Source organism: Varroa destructor, unplaced genomic scaffold, assembly GCF_002443255.2.
Source record: "Varroa destructor unplaced genomic scaffold, Vdes_3.0 BEIS01000001.1, whole genome shotgun sequence".
Classification (NCBI taxonomy): Eukaryota; Metazoa; Arthropoda; class Arachnida; order Mesostigmata; family Varroidae; genus Varroa; species Varroa destructor.
In genome coordinates, this window is record NW_019211454.1 from 41,125,139 (window position 1) to 41,144,302 (window position 19,164).

At 44.7% G+C, this 19,164-nt stretch overlaps 1 protein-coding gene across 7 annotated transcripts in view; it reads right to left on the reverse strand.

The window, feature by feature from the left end:
- The window catches only part of LOC111243553 (irregular chiasm C-roughest protein-like), a 287,184-nt gene that overhangs the window by 217,997 nt on the left and 50,023 nt on the right, over positions 1-19,164 (reverse strand). For 6 of the 7 annotated variants that reach the window (XM_022789318.2, XM_086978141.1, XM_086978138.1 and 3 more), the window contains exon 2: positions 15,415-15,445. The exons of the other annotated variant lie outside the window; for it this stretch is intronic. The gene's annotated coding sequence lies outside the window, so the exon portion shown is untranslated. The remainder of the gene's footprint in view (positions 1-15,414; positions 15,446-19,164) is intronic. 7 annotated transcript variants of the gene reach the window in all.

The following is a 19,164-nucleotide window of genomic DNA, read 5'->3' on the forward strand; positions in this document are numbered from 1 at the left end:
CTTTGGACCCAAAGTCAAAAAGACGTCACTGCCGAGTCAATGAACCGTAAAACTAGCATCACGATAGTTTGAAAATCCCAATCAGACTGATTCGTACGTGTTAAGCTGGAACAACTGCTAAATTAAGTTTACATCATTTATGTATGCAAGAATGCATCGTAACTACGATAATTAAGTAGACCTTGGCCCGATATAAATATGAATTACGTGTCGGGACGAAGGGTATAACCCAGTAACTAAAATTCGTTCCTCAAACTGGTTTGATAGAACCACCCGTTGTGTTCAGGTACACCTTCACAGGAATGACTGGAAATCCGTTTTTAAATTACTTCTATGGGCAGCTTTCCATGTGCAACTTTAGCATCAATCAGCGGGAAAGAACTTTTATTATTGGATAATAGAGTTTCAGATTTTTCTAACGATGCTATTATAAACTGTAAAGGCTTCACTGTTTACCTGTAACGTCAGTCCAATTAAGTTGGCGCCATTTGGCCTAAAAGTACCCGGTACTGCCGGAAAAAGCGTGACGCTTAGTTCCGAAGCTTTATCGAAGCATGGACATGAAAACTACCAAATCTATTAATTAGTAAAAAATTTTCCAGTCCCTTTCGTGACTTTTAGAAAGGCCATAAATTTAGCTCAATGTCAATTGGTTTTTTTTCCTGAACTCGTCGAAACGCCAGAGTGTCGCCCAGAATCACTTGGAAGATACGCACGCCGACATCATTCTACCATCTCTGCCCTGTAGTGAACTTCAGATTCAATTAAATTTGCTGTTAATTTGTTTCAAAGTGGGTGTCTCCGTACCTCCCAGATTAATTATCAACATTAGTTGATAGGAAAAACGTTAGTTGAATGAAAAAAAACACAGTTTAGATAGGACAGATTTTTAAACAATTATAAATTCAAGACACATTGTACTATATCAAACTTTGTCATTTTTTGTCTAATAAACACGACATTTTTTGTCTAATAAACACGACATCTTGCTGGAATGCAGTTTTTATTTAATCTAGTACACATGCACATTTTATACAGCACATTTAGCACAGAATGTTCTAGTACAGTATAGTATAAAATTCGCCAACTCACTCATGTTGGAAATTTGACATATTTCAATTGCAGATGACTAGCTCATTCGGTGATTTTGTTTGTAGTAGTACCCTGCAAGTCTTTACAGATGAAATATACTGACCTTATCCGAACCCCCTATGGCATGATACGCGCAATCAAAGAAGATCTTGCGCTTTCTCAATAATAAAGGATAGCTGCAAAGTTTATCTGCCTAATTGTCCCTATCAGGTGGCCTAGATCAATTCCTCTAAATTGAGGTACGTGTGGCGACGCGTCGCAGGAGTAGAGTACAAATGTCACTTGACAGGGCTACTATCTATCGTCGTCGACGACGACGACGCGGCGTTTTGGACCTGGTGTCAAGCGCCCACCATTTCGTGTACGGAAGAGTCCTCTAATGCTGCGACTTCGGGGGCTGCTATAACTTATCGGTCCTTTGCTTACTGGTACACAATCTTCGTTGTAAACAGACACAACGGTCAGCACACTCATGAACCTCGACAGCTGATGTCTGATTACAAATGTTTCGGAAGTTAAGCTTCCCCGTTACTTGATCGTTGGCCATGTAGCCCTCGAAACTCAATTTCGAGATGGTAGAAAAGAGGAACAACTCGCAATCCCCAGTCGACCGCTTAGTCATTTCGGTACGATGCTACTACAGCTTCTATTACTAGTGAAACAGTTATTCTCGCGCCTACTAGCCGTCCCCTTTGCATTCATTATTGCTGCTGCTGCGGCAACTTGTTCTATTAGCGTGATTATCCAGGCGGTTGCGAGGGCTTGCGTTTCCGCAGTGCTTCATTTGAGTTCGTGGATTAGAGGCAGCGTCAACTGCACTCATTGAGGCTTTTGTTGGTCTGCTCATATGAACGGATCCATGTGCGCACGAGCTCTACCCTACTTCGTTCATTCTAGTGATGCGTTCACGTTTCTCTATACACGTCCTAGCTAAATGAATGTTTCGATCTTGCGTCCGTTGAGCGTCGTTTCGGACGAATGGCCTAACTACGAACCGAATTGTTTCTACACCAGCTTTCAAACCTAGATCACCTTACGTATTCCCGTACCTTTCAACACGTTACTACTGTATCATTGGAACTGGACGTACACTTCTACCTATCAAAGTTCGCCGTGTCGATTTGTTGAGATTACTCGTTTCTCTGTGTTCTTCTTGCGGCACACAGCAAGCGGTAGGTACGGTGATCGTAGGAGGTCCTAATATTAATTAATACAATAAATAAATCAACGCCGCTAGGACCACCAGTCAGATGGGCAGGCCAACTGGGAAAATTTAGCGCGGTCCGCTGGCCAACCGTCACAGCTCCGCTTCGATTATCAGCCGTACTACATATGCCGTCGCCCCAAACCAAGCGCTAAACACGGAAGACAAATGGCTAAATTGAAGATCGGCGCATGAAAAGTAAACTTTCTTTTCTTTAAAGTTTACTATAAATATTTTTATATTGGGGCTAGTACCATACAAAAATTCGAAAAGCGAAAAGAAAAAAAGCAACGGGTGCACACTTTCTCACTTCAGATGGATTCAGCTGAACTGCGCGTGGGTTTGTCGCCGTTCGTTTCGAGGCCGGTCGGCAGCACAAAGCAGCGCGATGAACGTAGGCGAGGCTGGGGAACAACGTACTTCGTTACTACTATTACGGTTGATGAACGGGCGCGCTTAGCATCAGACTCATCTATGGTGGCCGTTCTATGTGTGGAAGATCCTCAAAGGGGACCGGGGGTCGACTGTCACAGCGACGGCAGTGGCAACATAAGAGTTAGCAAGCCTACTTTTTACTGCTACTTACATTTGCCTCGCCGCTTAACGGCCTTCCTGCTTGCTGACGGCGGTAATAGTGGCCGATGCAAACGAAGCAGGGTTTGCTATACTGTAACGCTACTAGTTAGTAAAGCACTAAGCGTTTTCACCATAACCTGGCGGAGCCGTTGGGTCAGCATTATTGAGTCGGTTTGTAACGACGCAAGAATGCAATAACCATAACGTAGAAGGCAGGCGCCGACGCTAACAATAATAGAAACTATCGGGACGTAGCGCAAAGAAAACGAAAAAGAGACCCACCTGTATTAGTTGAAAAGAGAACAGAGGAAGGCTAACTGCTTAGGCAGTGGAGTTACAGTTAGCTGGTCTGCCACCGGCATCACATCAGCCAGCAATTGTGATATCGTTGAAATTATTCGTGGTTCGAGCGACAGCGATCGCTAGTTTACGGTCTGAAGGTGTGAATGTCGCCATCCGTCAGCGGCTACACTCCACGACCACCTCAATTTATATATATCAACCGGTGGCCCCAAAATGTGCTGTTGAAGCAAGCACCACTCGATTGGCGAGTATAAATCGGCAGAGCCGTCGAGATAAGGAGTCTGTCGCACAACTGAGGTGCCAATGAATTTCGAGCTCTCACCGGTAACCTCGACAACATTCTTATCACAGTGACCCTCATTCGTTCATTTTTTTAACTCTTGAATATATATCTGCAATTGTCCGTAATGAGGGGAGATTAAACTATACGGAGTCTGGTGCAATCTCGACTGGCTGTAATTATGACTGAAAGAAAACGAAATCAAACGGATGATATAGCGGAACTCGTAACAAACCCAGCCAGTCATTGGGGTCGATGCAGTGTTCTTTTCTTTCACTAACAGCCAAATCGGATTCGGCAGTTCGTTACGTTGTCAGCCCCAAACGTACCGATCCCATTGCCGGGATCATGCTGATTGTCCTCTCGATTTGGTTCAGCGATAAAGGCGTTCATTGGTATCCTAGCAAATTATTAAAAATTATGTTAATAAATTCTTTCGAACGTTTTACCTGGCCCTCATTCAGAATGGCTATTTTCCCTTCCGGTCATTTCTTGGCATAAGACGATGAATCTTATTGACTGCAAAAAAACGATATTATTTATATTTTGTAGGTTACTCGGTTATTAATAGTCATCGGTAATTAAATAGTCGAAGGGGGTCGTCCTGGTTTCGCCCATGCGGACACAGAAGTGTTCGCATGGGCGGACATTCCAACATGAATCCGCATACCGGGATACGTATCAGTCACTCTGAGTTCCCACGGTTTATTGTCGTTCGTCATTGTCTACTGTTGATTCGTAAAACTACGTATATATGTGTATGTCTCTGCGGTACATATGTTAACCCCCGAAACCCTTTGACTATTTGGTGAAGCATTAATTCCTCTACGCAGAGTTATGGTGTTATTCGAATGCTCTCTTTCAACTTAACTTTCGCGTTTCCATTATCTTCTTCCCGTCTCTCTCGGGCTGGTTTCCTCGCGCCCTGTGGTAGAGAAGATCGATGCCCTCCATTAGTTGTAGTCGTCGTACCGTCCTTAAGTCGTTTCCTCGTCGACAAGTGGTTGATTACGTGGCTGGAAGCACGGAACCAACGTCTCATTGCGTTTCTCCTCGAATTGACGTGCCGCAGGCACTATTCCTCTTCCATTCTCCAATCCCCCAATGGCTCGCATCATCACGGCAGCGGAACTTTGCACGAACTGAGCACAGGCTTCGCAACGATCGAGGGAGCCACGGATGGAGGACGTCGTTTACGGATTCTGCTCCCCTCGCTGCCGGGTAGCCATGGCTGTCGACAGCGTCCGCAGCAGGTGCTATGGTGCCGGGGCTGTTTGTTGATGAGGGAGACGGATACGGAGCTCAAGTCGCCGACAGCGGCGAAAAGCACTGTATCCGCAGAGCTTCCCGTCCTCCAGCGGCTCTTTTTCAACGAACTGCTGTAACAGCAAGAACGGCACCTCAGCAGCACGCGCTATTAGGCGATTAGGTCCGGTTAGTGGACGTTCATTCGCGAGTTGTGCCGCGGCTGCAATCGGCAGCAGCTACTAAAACTTCTCTAAAATCCAAGAAAATCCCGCATCCGGCCTCCGCCTTCTAGAATCTCTTTACACACTACCATCGCCCATTCTTCACCTCTATCCGGTCGTTCTCTCATATTAACGCTTATATACCAGTTCCCATTCGGACGCTCTGCTGCAGGGATTTCATACCGTCTTCGAACGATGCTGATGTTGATTATGGTTATGAAGGTAAGAAAACCATCTCTTCTTCAATTATTATGAGTAGATCTCGCACGAGCGTACGCGTCAGCTACTCCATCTGCATCAATTGTAATTTAGATTTTTTAGCATAGTATAACACATTATGCCTCTTTTACATAAGGGTTAATGCTCGTCTACTCGTTGCTCGTGTACTTTCGAAGGTACACGAAAATATTCACCGAGCAAATATGCAGCATTAATGACCCTGCGATAAAAATGAGGTAGTGCAAATCCTACGATAGAGAATAATTGACTTTTAGTATAATATCTGATTGATATAAGTACTTTCAAGTGACGCGGAAGTTTCTCACACGATCCGTGAAACGGCCTACGACTCGCTCAGACTCACCTATCTGATCCACCGATCGATCGACTTCTTAGGTTGCCCTCGGTCATCATTACCATCATCATGACAGAATATTTCAGCGTCTCTGATGATTTACGACAGTACATCCGTTATCGTATCGGTGTAAACCACCAAACATATGACCCCAAAATAACAGAGAAAACACAGAGTCGGTTCGACTCTGCTCAACTTGATGTCATATGGCCAATAGACAACAACAAGAATCAAGGCCGTAGCAATTACATGTAAAAAGACGTACCAGTAACAACAACAACAGTAATTATTGTAATAAAAACAACAGGAAATTGACATCTGATAAGCAGCAGGGAATCTATGTGAACAGCAAACAGCAGGTCATCTTCATCATCATTAGGTCCACCGTCATTCTGGGTCTTTACTGATTGTGACAATGAAATAGCAGGAAATTATATATTGAAATCTTTTTCCATATCTGTCTTTCAGTTTTAGCGTTTTCTCTCGGCCCCTCCAAGCGCAACGCGATCACACGAAATAGTCACAAATAGATATTGTTGCTACTGCAGTTCTTACGATACGTCTATAGCAATGATTTATTTCTCCGTTGGCGTGTGTTCAAGGCCTGGACCGCTTAGTTCAATATTGTCGATCCTCTCGGCCTATTGTTGTTCATCTATGTCCCGTTCTTTTTTTTTCGTATATTTGGAGAAAAACAGTAAGCGTTCGCTTGAGTCTCGACTGCTGACGTTCTTTAGCGTCGCAGTGTTTGTTCAATCCCGTCGGATTCGTCGCTGAGGTACATTGATATTTTGCAGAACATCGGTCGTCGTCAAGTTATTCATCCCTTCGTTAGTATTGCGCTAATAGCTCAGCTCTTGATTGCTTCTATCATCATATGATCTTGTAGATTCTATTGAGCGCCCGTTGTCAAAGGTAACCTAAGTGATTTCTAACTAGATAAGCGTCGTTACTAAGGTTACTGTCGCTCTTGTTACAACAGAGTCTGTTAGCTGGGTCCGAGACGTTGTCATTCAGTAAGACGCGGCAGCGGTTGCGCTTCAGATCGTACCGTCAATTGCTGCCTTCGACTTTTTCACCGTTCACCGTCTCAGCTAACCGACTGCATCACTGCAATGACCCCCGCGGATAACAAGCGGCAGTAGAACTCTTCGGAAACAGAATAAGCGTTGTCATTCTCTCCGTTGTCGAATTTTTCGATTCTGTCAGATCAATCAGGGCAACGACAGTAAGCAAGACGAATCCCTATAGACAGTAACAAGGAATGAATAACGCGAGAAACAGAAGATCTGCCGGCGTCTCCAGTTCTGGCAGCAGCATTAAATAGTATTCAACAGTTGTAGCATTGACAACCGAAACGAGCCAATGGATTGATCATTTGATATATATATACACACTTCTGTCAATTCAATGACATATATATGTCACTTATTGATGAATTGATATAAGATCAAAGGACTTCAACAACAATGGCCGTAATATAAAAAAAAAAAACAATAACAATAGCAGTAGCAGCAGCAGCAGCAAGGAGAGCGGGACTGCGATTAGAAGCAGCTACGTTGAAGATGTCGATGATACGGATCGATAACGCCAACTACAGCCGTAATCAGCCGCCAGCTGTAAAAAAGTATATATTGCTATCGACTAACACTAGAATGAAGTTTAGTCGGACAGATTCGGAGGTCTTCACGCTGACTGTACAAAGTCAACCGAATCCTTATCTTTTTTTCTTCCATTTTTCAGAATTAAAAATAAGAGTTCTTTTTTTTATCCATATATTGTGAAGCTTGAATGTTTATTGCGTATTTATCCGTTCGCATTGTGAAGCGACACCCGCTCGTTTGTGTCTGTTCTTCTACGAAGCGCGAGCCAATTGCTATCGTTAGTTCGGCGCTAGACATTGTGGTTCTTCTGATGTCTCAAGGATAGGATATACATAACAACAAAACAGTGAGAAAAGATCTTTGACCCTAAACTCGTGGTGATTAACGACGAAGCTAGTTGTGCAGTATCGACTAGGAACATCTACGGAGGTGAATCTAGCCTAGCGACTTCATGAAAAGCAGGTTTTCGAAGTCAACAACGACTCAGACAACACAGTGAAATGATGTATACACTCATAATGACAGGCACCGAGCGAATAGCCGATCGCATAGTGAGTTCCCGTACTCTACTACTTACGTACTAATACTTCACGTACTCTGCTAATCTTAGGGACATGGTTCGAATTCGGGCATAGATAGATATACTTCGGTTAGCGCTGGGAGTCAACCCTCTCACAGAATATCTAACGGTAATGCCGAACCTAAAACAAAATAGAGGGCAGTGGTCGGGCATTGTGAAAACGACGACGTACAGATTGCCATAAGTGAACGAGCCATCGACCACAAACGTACTTTTTGTTAATTGGAAATGCTTTCGTTACGCAGGACGGCCTAAAAAGCATCCGTTTCTCTCCATTTCCCTCTCGTTTCTTGTCTCTCGGACACCCTATTTCTCTCTAATTCGCCAACGCTCTGCCTCGCACATATTTTCTATTTTCAGCTTACGAAACGTCCAGTCTATGACAAGTATCGTTTTTTCAAAAAGTCATGGCCGATATAGCGACAACTAGCCAATACTGCTGTCAAGCCGTCAAGTGGCTGACCTATCAGCCGGCATTACAGCAACCACCCCCCTGTCGACTGAAAATTACTGCTGCCATGATTACCAGACTGACAGGCACTGGGCGGACAGAACATGCGATACCACATATAGATTAGACATTGACAGCGTTGCTGGGCGTGATTGTTGTTACCCCTGCTGCTGCCTCCGCCGTCGACTTACTGCTGCACGACGACGAAGACAACAATGAATAAGCAGCAGTAAACAAAACAAAGTAATATATTGTGCGGTCGGCGACGGCGTCGTTAACGAACGATGGCCGAACGAAAACCCAACATTGATGGATTTCACAACGATTGTCATAACCCGCCTGGTGGCCTATTGCTCTGTTATTGGATTAATTAGACCCGCAGTGGACGCGAGGACATACATGCGCGATTAATACCAGGAAGCAACTGCGATCATATAGGTAATGCTGGAAGAGTCGTCGGTAGCGGGCACGTTTACTTCCGTGCTTTCCTATCGTCTATAGAGTGTCATTAGAATATAATGCATGTTACGCAGCGATTATGTGAACACCATGTTGAAAATACTGATCGATCGACTGTACTTAGTGCAAATATATACTAGAGGCGTAAGCACAATTTCGGTTGACATACGGCACACATCGCTAGCTCAGGCTCCGCTGTCTTGAACACAGCAGAAGATGCTGATGGCGGTCGTTCTCTCTAGCTACGTGTTCGACGCAACGGTGGAAAGTATGGGCAGAATTATTTGTTTTTGTACGCAGTTGTACTGCAGCGGCGTAACGGGTGCCTTTGTTGTGCCTGCTTTCGTTCCTATGCCTTTTGTCTTTGCTTTTCTTCTATTTTTTTCAGCGTTTTTCACGACTTATTGTTGTAGTACTAGTAGACGGAAACAGTGATCATACCGCATGATTACAGAACTGGTCGCAGAATAGATAGAACAGCATCGTCACGCATGCGGGACATCTGATGGTGACGTCTGAAGGTAAATAGACATTGGCGTCACGAAAAACAAGCGAACCTCTTGCCGCTTAGCGTAGCACCCCGGTCAAGGAACCGCAGTGTAAGTCGAAACGGAAATTGACGGCTTGTGAAGTGAGGCTCAGGGGAAAAGCTGTAGCAATTGTAGCAGAATCAGCATCAGTCACTGAACGGTTTGGTAAGCCTGTCACGATCGCTTGAAAGAGTCAAAACAAAAACTGTTCTAGTGCTGCTACGATTTCCCGTTGTTGGCGATGTAGTCTGTGAACAGTCGTAGACGGAGGAAGCCAAAATTCAAGTTGTCTGTCTACCTCCCTGTCTGTCGAAAAACAAACTACAAAATTGCCACGTAATGGCTTATTCCGCTGGTACACCGTAGCTGGCCTCCCGTCGTTCGACTCCCGATCGTCAGTCGGACTAACGAGAGTTTGCGGTTAAACAGCGGCAAGTTGACATTGACAGCTAAATGGAAGATGACCAGAGAGGAGCACGTTGGAAATAGACAGTAAATTATTCGATTTTAAACGGACCCGCCAATGCCAAAGAAGATGTAGTCTATATATCTCGCATTGTTGAGCGTGGAATAGATTCGACTCGTGTCTAAGCAACAGTTATCAACCGTTAGGCATACCATCAGCTTTACCGAAATTTCATTTGGATCTTCGGCCACTGCGTGCTGTTACAGTTACTCAACTGACAGGGAATAAAAACGCTAAGGGTATAATGTACGGTACAATGTTCTTCGTCTGTGTCAATTTCGCAGAAATCCCCAATTATGGATCGTCATATTCAGCTACAATTGCATTAGCTACTGACGTAGGTTCTTCCAGTGTTCTAGAGCAGTATCATGCATTCTCACCTTAACGCTCTCTTCGACTAGATAGATGTTTAATGCCCTGAAGATTTGTACAGCGTTGTGATTTCTCAATGCAGTCAAGTTCGGCCACGGCTCATGGCGTCTTTTTCGGCTTTTCTCGGCTAGCAACAACGTCGTTGGCGTCTAGTGCTATCAGGACCTGATCAAACCGGTAACTGAGGCTCTTTGACGTTAGCTTTCAGTAGATCTTGACAATGTGACGACTGTTGTCGGCGTGTCCTCCGACAAACGCTGTTCCCCATCGAGACGATTGGACAGACTAAAAAAATCGCACGAGTCTTCATCAAATTTTATGCACTATTGGGCACTGCATGTGCGCTATCTAAGCAAAAACAATCAAACAGCGCCATAACATCATGGTCAGCACTGATCTGGATTGCCACTACTAGGACTCCACATCTAAATGAAGACAAAACGAAAGCTATCGAAGATCTCCGATAAGGAATAAATAGAGCGAAAACGAGTGAATCAGGGTGAGGGTCAGAATTGCAGAAGAGGAAAAAGATGGCACAACGAGAAGATAGCAACAACTAACACGAATTGAATATACAGGTCGTGCTGTATCAGGTCATGTAATGGATGGAGCACGAAAATCACGGGGCAAACAGGTGAATTACTAAGTTGCTAAAACGCCAAGTCATTTGAGGGCAGAGCGCGACACTGGTAGGGGGTCCTGAACGTACGATCAATGGCGACAACGAGCGATAAGAGCTAGCAAACGACGTAACCCAAATCAAGGTATCCATCTAGCATGCTCTGCTGGTACAGTCGCCTGGCAACGAGTTTATCGTTTATAAAGTCTGTCATAATTTCTTCGGCCCTTTAGATGTTGGAATCGGTGGTAGCGGTGACAAAGCAGGCATTACTTTGATCAGACGTTTAATTATGACGGAGTGCCTGGCTTGATCGGGCTGGCCATCGCCGTACTATTTGCCTTTGCACAATTATCAGGAGCGGCTATTGTAGCACTAGCATATTTAGTACAAATTTTACCTAGCTAGCTAGCCTCTCAACGCAGTTCATCTGCCTTAAGTGCAAGCACCCAGCTAGCGGTGTGCTGGATGAGCCAAGACGCACTTGATTGTTCTTATCACCTGCGCATAGACCCATTCGCTTGCATCGCAGAGCGTTGTCTCCTTGTCTTAGCTTTTTCTTTTTGTCCCTTTGATCCTCGTCTACTGTCCACATCTTTGATCGATCTGCATCGATTTGTATAGGTGTGGCCCTGGTAATAGCTATAGAAACATACGCAAGCCAGCTAATGTCTAAAAGCGGCTCGACTCAAGTGCCGCTCTGCAGGCGCCGTGTCCACCCACACATGGCGATACTTCTTTAAGCGGAGGTCCTGACATACGCCCTTGCGTACAATCAACTCGAAAATCTGCTAATTACAGCATAAAGTATTGCTCTCTTTATTACTTGTCATCTGAATCGTGGAACGAATAATCAACGAGGTGATCCATCAACGAGATGTTACCACTTTACCTTGAGTTATTATCCGCTGTTACCATCCGTGTCGTCATCAGACTCAAACAAACGCCTAGTGTGGTGGCACGACATCAACGGTAGAATCGTAGCTCGATTTTAGGCGTGCGTTCCTGACGTCTACGTTGAGACAACAATTGAGCATCTGTTAGTTTCCATATAAAACGGACATGAGATTTGTAACTACCATAGATTGCCCAGACAACAACCAAAAATGAAAATACATTTAGCAGTGTATAGGCAAAATTCCACTTAATAATTTGATCAGCTTCTTTAGTAACACTTGTATGCACGCTGCTTGCATGATTCACTGCTCTTCAACTTCGTCACACACATGGGCCACTGGTTAAACCCACCTAGTGGAATTATGTAAGGTCTCTGCGCGTGGGAAACGTGCGAACAAGTTCATAGTTCTGTTTAGACAAGTTCATAGTTCTGTTTAGTTTTAATTTAATCATGAAACTGTAGTGCAAAGATTTTTTTCGTGTGTGGGCCAAGCTGTTCAAACTACCCTTCAGGATGGCGGATCAGCTCTTACGATGGATCGCATCGCTTATTTTTGTTTTTTTTTTCGTAGCAGTAGAGCATTCATCGCTAAACGCTGTCGATCGTAGGCAGCAGATGACGCAGCGGAGTCATCGACAAGTGGGAGTGGCTGTCTCTGAGGGCGAGGCCACTTTAACGTATAACTTCCTAGCAATCGGCGGCTCTTCGATTGCAATCATATTGTACATAAGAGTTGGCACAAATACGACGAAAGAATAAGCTGAAACTGGTTGGCTGCCGTTTTATCTCTACGATTGTAATGGAAGCCGTCTTGGCCGACAAATCACCACTGTTGGCTCTACGCGTATACGCGGTAGCGAAGTGTTTGAGCTCTTGGAGCAAAACCGGTACCTTATACGTATAGTACACACAATAACGGTCGAATGGCACGAGACTCGTCAATCGCAACGAATGCAATGACAAAAGTAACCAATAAGGCAAATAACAGCAGTATCGGAGAAAACCAGCGAGTATAGGCAGCAGCCTGGAGCACGTGCGGAAAGCAAATAGTAATAGTAATACTATAGGATGAACATTGGGGTTCTCTGAACGCAGCCGAGGACCGGAGGTTAAGGACAGGCAACGCTATAGAAAATAGGCAGTGCCCTCTTTTGTCGACGAACCAACTGATGCTTTGCAAAGAATAGCTACGTGATTCCAAGGTCTGCTACATTACTGTTGCCGTGGGTTCTTTGCCGTTGTTACGCCGTTTAAGCACTATTGTTGCTGCTGCTGCTGCCGCCTGAGTATCCATAAGGCAAGGACAGCGCAGCGTCAGAACGAGCATTTAGCTAAATGCTCCGTTAATGAATCAATCAGTCAGTCGGTCAGCGGCAGTAACGACGGCTCAAAAAAAGTCAACACAATTAAACATGTCGCCAGCGATAGGCATGACTGGACCGCGCTCTTACCACTTAGCCTCAAGATGAATGGTTTGACATTGTCGTTATTAAACAGACAAACAAGTGCACAACATCAAGCACTCTTCCATGTTGTTTAACGATAATAGTCGTTACCACCATTAATTTAACGACATTGCAATCCCCTTTCGTCGACTTGACTTCTCTGTTCTGGCTGGTGTCCATGTCCTGCTATACCAATAGCGGTTAGATGCGGCAGATATGGGCCTGCAGATCTCGGGATAGAGAAAAACGAGAGAAAAATTGCGAGCTGTCACTATCGAGGGAGAGCAGAGCAGGTCCAAACGAATGGCGACCGTAACGGTGACTGCCGCCGTAACGGCCGCCGCGACAGCGCTAGAGGTAGCGCTTTGTTTACGCGAAGAATTGCATCTCCAGATTAAACAGAACCAATCGCTGCTGATCCGTTGACGCTAGTGGTGCTGACTACTTTGAAGCCCGACGAAATGCGCCGATCGAGACGTTCCCGCGCCATGGAGCGATAACGTCGTTGTCGGTCTCTTGCGACTGTCGCTATTTTGGCTCCGATTGCTGTAGTCGCCGCTGTCGATTGTGTTATTTATTCTACTGGGTCGAACTCCGCCTGTCGGATTTTGGTTGCGCGCCCAGCCGCTGATATCTGCGCTGGCAGATCAGGTAAAGTGTTGTTCTGGAGTAAGGCTTTATTTCCTCCCTAGAAATCACCACAGCTATGACAGGAGCCATAGCCACAATCATGCGCAATAGACGTTCAGATAGGCCAGGCCGATAGTGGAGCTGCGTAATACAAAACAACAAAGACGACGACGACAACAATAACAACAACAGCGGCAACGCTGAAGACTTCACCGGCGAATTCGCACAGCGCCGCTCGAGCTGATGGCAGTACAGCCACTGTGGCCGCTGGAACAGTACTTGGCCGGCAACTGATTGCTTCTGCCGATGCTGACAGCGGACGCGAAAAAAAAAAAGACGAACAAGAGGGGAGCGGCAAGCTAGCTAAAAAAATCCGGCTAAAACGATCTCGGCACAGCGACCCTGGAGCAAGTGAGGTAGGACTCGATCGTGCCTGCAGGGCGTTCATTCGTCGTTGTGTTTGACCATATCAAAACAAGCACAGTGACAACGTGCCCGCAAATTGATAAAGGCCGGTGACCGAGTATCCCAAGTCGACGGATAAACGTCACAGAACGATCCGCGTCGCCATTGTTACTGCCGTCGGCCAGTTGAAGTCGAAGCTCTGCTAAACTATCGCAGGACAATATTCCATTGTATATCATGTAGACATGTTGCAGTAGCCCGAGGTGTACTTCACAATTACTTCAGGCAAAATTTGACATTGTGAGTATTGTATTTAGCATCTGTGATGCCACACCAAAGTATCCCTATCATCTTATATGTATGCGCGTGTAACAGCTTGTACATGGCGACGGGCTATGTATTAGAAACTGAATTATGTTGCTAACCAACGGCATGAGCTGGTGAGAAACACGTATCGTGATTAAGTTCGGGGACTACTATTGCCACAGCTGTTAACCTCACTTATACTAGTACTTCTGCTTTTACTACTACCATTACAATATCAGTTGATCTTTCGAAAGTAGCATCCATTCACACTAGCAGGCAGTCAATATAACGAGGCCATCGGCGACGTCATAGTTCGCTGCTGGCGTCACCCGTTGATTTCATTCTCTTCCTCGGTACCATCATCATTGCCATGAACGCTGCTGGCGGCGTCATAAGCGTTGCTATCATCGAGGTGGCCGCGCCGCACCGAAAAAGAAGCTCGTGTATATATATATATTAGAGCAAGCTTTTCTCATTTCTACGATAGCTTAAAGTCAGCTTAGTTCTGGCACGCTTTTTCTGAAAAAGAAGTTCAACGAAAGTTGGTTGTAACCTCGCGCAGTAGCCATGCACATAGGAGGCCGTTTATTCAACGCAGCCGTTGAACGTAAGATGATTTTCTTACGGGTTCGAGTCAGTCAATGGACGAGGATCGACGGCAGCGGCAAGGGTTATTGTACAATTTTGCTCTGTTCAGCTTTAGTACGCTGTCGATGTTCATGCTGGCCTCGTTGTCGTACGCTATTTTAGTTGACTATAATGGCCACCCTGCATTGCTCTAGGTGATAGCAGCGAGAGTCGTTGATCACTTCGATATGGCTATCTGCTAATAACAACAAAGACTGGACAGTATGGCGAAACGTACGTCAAATGCTATTGAACGTCCGTCCGTGAAGGCTCCGCGTTCATAAGGAACTCAACGCCCGTTTACTTTATTTGCTCGATCTTTGTAAATCATACGATAGCATCGAATTGGCCTTACCACTTCGTAACCTTAGCAGGTCAGAACTATGATCGACACTATTTACTGAATGATAAGATGACACACAGGATAGATTTCTATGGAAAGTGGCGTAGTATAATAATTACCTCATTTACGAAACGTCTACAATAGACAGGGCACCTATATAGCGGTTTATCACAGTACTTACAGCTACGTTGTCAGGCGAGACGGACCCTTACCTGAAACACACAGAACACTATTGATGTTAGTACGGCAGGCGATTGTGACGCTGTCAAATGAATATGGCAATTTACGTTTGAGATCACCAATAGCGATGTCGAACTTTAAACCAATATCCACTAGGGCCATGTACAATAAGGCCTCCTAACTTCTTGCGAAGCTTCGCTTTGTAACTAAACCTCTTGCAACGCATGAGTAAGCAATATTTTTCGCGAATGCCCAGTCAGTGTGCATCAGTTGCCATCAAGCAAGGCTGTACATATGTACATATACGGTTAAATATGTTGGTTAACCGTTATAGTTTTAGTAAGTTATGTTTTCGTTGCAAATACTGTGCCCGTCCACTTATTATGGGCTTAAATATCACGCGTTGTAGACAAACGACAAGCCAGCTGCGTACACACGGTACATGCGTTTTCATTACAAAGTAGCGCGGTAGTCTCACACATGCTCCCCCCTTCACTGATTCTCCCATTGAAATTTTCTGTCGACCTCGTGCGTGCCGATTGTCACAGGATCACTAACTATTTCATTCAGTCTGCAAAGTGAGTGATGCCGGCCAAATAGTACACCTACGGACATTGAGCAGCTGTAGCTGTTGCCACTGAGCTTTTGTTGCTTGCCGTTCACGCCTGCTTCTCAACGCCAGTCGTTGATATCCTAGCAACGAGGTAGCAGGTTAGTCGTTCGTTATCGATAGCCCGCCAGACAGACAGACGGACGGATGGACAAACAGCAGCGTCCACGGGATGCATCCCTCTAATGATGCACTTAACGCTTTTTCCGCAACGACCTAACCATACGAATGAGTGGATTTTTTAGGTTGCATCAGCTGCTGATGTTCCTAACCAGCAGTACGGAGTCCTGTACTTTTATTATTGTAAATTGAAATACTAATAGTAAAACCGCTTCCGAATATGACATTGCCTTTGCAATAACGCACCGTCTTGCCAACGAAGTGGCTAGCGCCCGTGGCAAAAAAAGGTCTACGGGAATGACAACAATGACATTACTTGTTACCACTGCTTCCCGCTAGAAAACACAGTTAGCTATTACCAGAACAGCAGCAATGGGGGGGGGGGGGGGGGGGGATGTAACACACACACACACACACACACATCTTTGCATGTGTTATGTGTTCGTAATGTGTGCGAGCGGTTTCTTTAGATTTCCGTTGACCGTAGACGGTCAATATTTTTCTGTAACCTTTAAGCTGCGGCGGCCGGTACAGAAGCTACATATAGTCTTCGCCGCCAGTGTAGCAATGTTAATGATGTTCTGAAGTCTACATTTAGATATGCCAACAAGGAAATAAACTAACAGCTTTTTAAAAAAAATACTGACAATAGTTTGACTAGGCTCTCCATTAACGGTGCTCTTATATGTGTTTTGCGCAAATGCCGTTAGTAACAACAATTTGAAAACATGGAAACTCTGACCGAGTTTCGTTGTCCGCATATGGTCTGATACTGGGAGCCATTAGATCATGGCTACAAAGGTTTGGCCTGTCTAAGCTAGATGGATGATGATAGCTTGATAGTTACTAATGTTGTATACGATTGTTCACGGAGGTTACCGTGAAGGCTCGTTTGAGACGGTGGGCATCGATGGCTTCCACACCAGAGACAGAGGTTATGATTTGGTTTCAGTAACCCTTCTGCGCGTAGAGGACATTCGTAAGTTACGTCGATATTCGATGCAAGTTCTTGCTGCTTTTAGAGTTATGACTCCCATCACGATAGGCTTTCCATCATACCCCGGTCATTAGTTGTACATGGAAATGTCAGAGCAGAAAATATTACATTCCCGTAATACAGCCCAAATAAACTTTGATTACTTTGCATACAAAGGAAATGTAGACATTTTGTACATTATACATTACACACAACATTCGTCATTATGCCGTTCGTTCCCAATTTTTTTTTCTTACGAGTGGCAAAAAAATTAGGTATATATTTCTGTCTGATGATTCTATATCTATTACACATAAACCCTATTCAAGATCGATTTTTCAATTTGCGTTTTACGATACAACAATATTCTGTACCTGTACATGTTTCTGAGTCTTGTGAAGACCGTAGTAATAATAAAAACCATCTATTTCCAGATGTAGACACCTTCGATGACGGGTTCGTTTTCAAGTTCGAAGTACCGTCGTTTATCGCGCCGCTGCTTCTTTTGGGGCAGCTAGGTAACGTCAGGGCAGGCAGCGTCGCGCGCTTCTCTTGATTACCACTAAACAACTCGAAAATTTGATACGCACTCCAATACAATAATGCTCTTCGATTCTATGGCTATTTAACAGTCAACAAAGTCTAATACTAACAAAGATAGCCGTCGTTTGCGAAAACCATTTCGATCCCTTAACGGTTTGTCTTGAATTTTTCTTGGGTCTTTGCTTTACTATTGCCTAACGTGTAATATACACATATGTGTTGAAAAATGAAAAACATGCGGACGACCTGAAGGTTACTGCTTTTCTCTAGCGGAAAAGAAAGTCAATAGGTTTCGAATCGAAAGCGTACATCAGTAAGTATGAAAGTATTTTTCCTTGCGTGTTCAGTATACGAAACTACGCCCTGTGGGGTTTTTTTAATACAAATTTGCCATGTGAGTTTTTGTTTACCCCAGGCATTCGGGTAGTTACGAATACATTACAAGATATACGTTTTCGGTGAATGCTGACGAAGCAGGAAAGTAAAAAAGAAATGATACTGATGGTTTAGTTTTTAACAAACTGATCTTGATCAGCCTCCGTATATTTATGCGTTTTCTGTATGGAATATACATATTGAACGGACTGATATACCTTTACAGATTCATCTCGTCCATGCAGCTGGGTAATGAAGGCCATAGCGTCATGAAGAGTTGATATTTCAGTTAAAGCAGTACGCAAGTTACGGGCTAGTTGCCTTTCGAAAACACAACTTTCGCGCAGCTTACTCTAGGTGACGCACGTATGACGTTTCCAGCACGTTGGCCCATGCCCGCACCGCACTGGCAGCGGAACTTGTAAGACCCTCCTCGTCCGTGCTCCTACGTATATGTAGAAGATAGAACGAAAAACAAAAGGTGTACAGGGACTAACAGACCGGTAGGCAGATAATGTCTCACTAGCTATTCAGTGAAGCATCCAAACGTTCAGGACCACTACTAGCTTAGAATTACCATCATTGGCTGTTTAACCACCACCGGGCTAGGGCTGGCCATAAGGATGGGTTTTGGTTGGTTCACTACGTCATCAGCCCATAACTTCCCTCGGTTGCATTGATCATGCAACCGAGTAAATGGTGCACAACGCATATGAAACCAGCTGGCATCTCTAGGCAAGAAAGTAACTTCAGTAGCGGCGATGTCTAAGTTTCTTATCACCTGCTCACATAGTCGGCCTTGTTTCTGGAAAAACTAAGGTAGACTGGAACGACATCTCTGTTCTGCCTCAAAGAGTTCCTTTTAACTCAGAATTTCCGATACCTTTTTTCCTTATCAAGACCCTTCAGTTTTCCATTCCTCCTAGACAGTGCTGCTGCCGTTACCACCGACGACGACGAAAACATTAACAACAGCGGCATCATAAGCGGTAGCAGCAGCCGCAGCTGCCCAGTTCTTTGCTTACCTTGACGCCAGCTGGATTGGTTGATGCTGCGTGGGCTTGCATTGCAAGCACTGTCAGGCAGGCAATCTTACTTATGTATACACATACACTCATATACAGAGT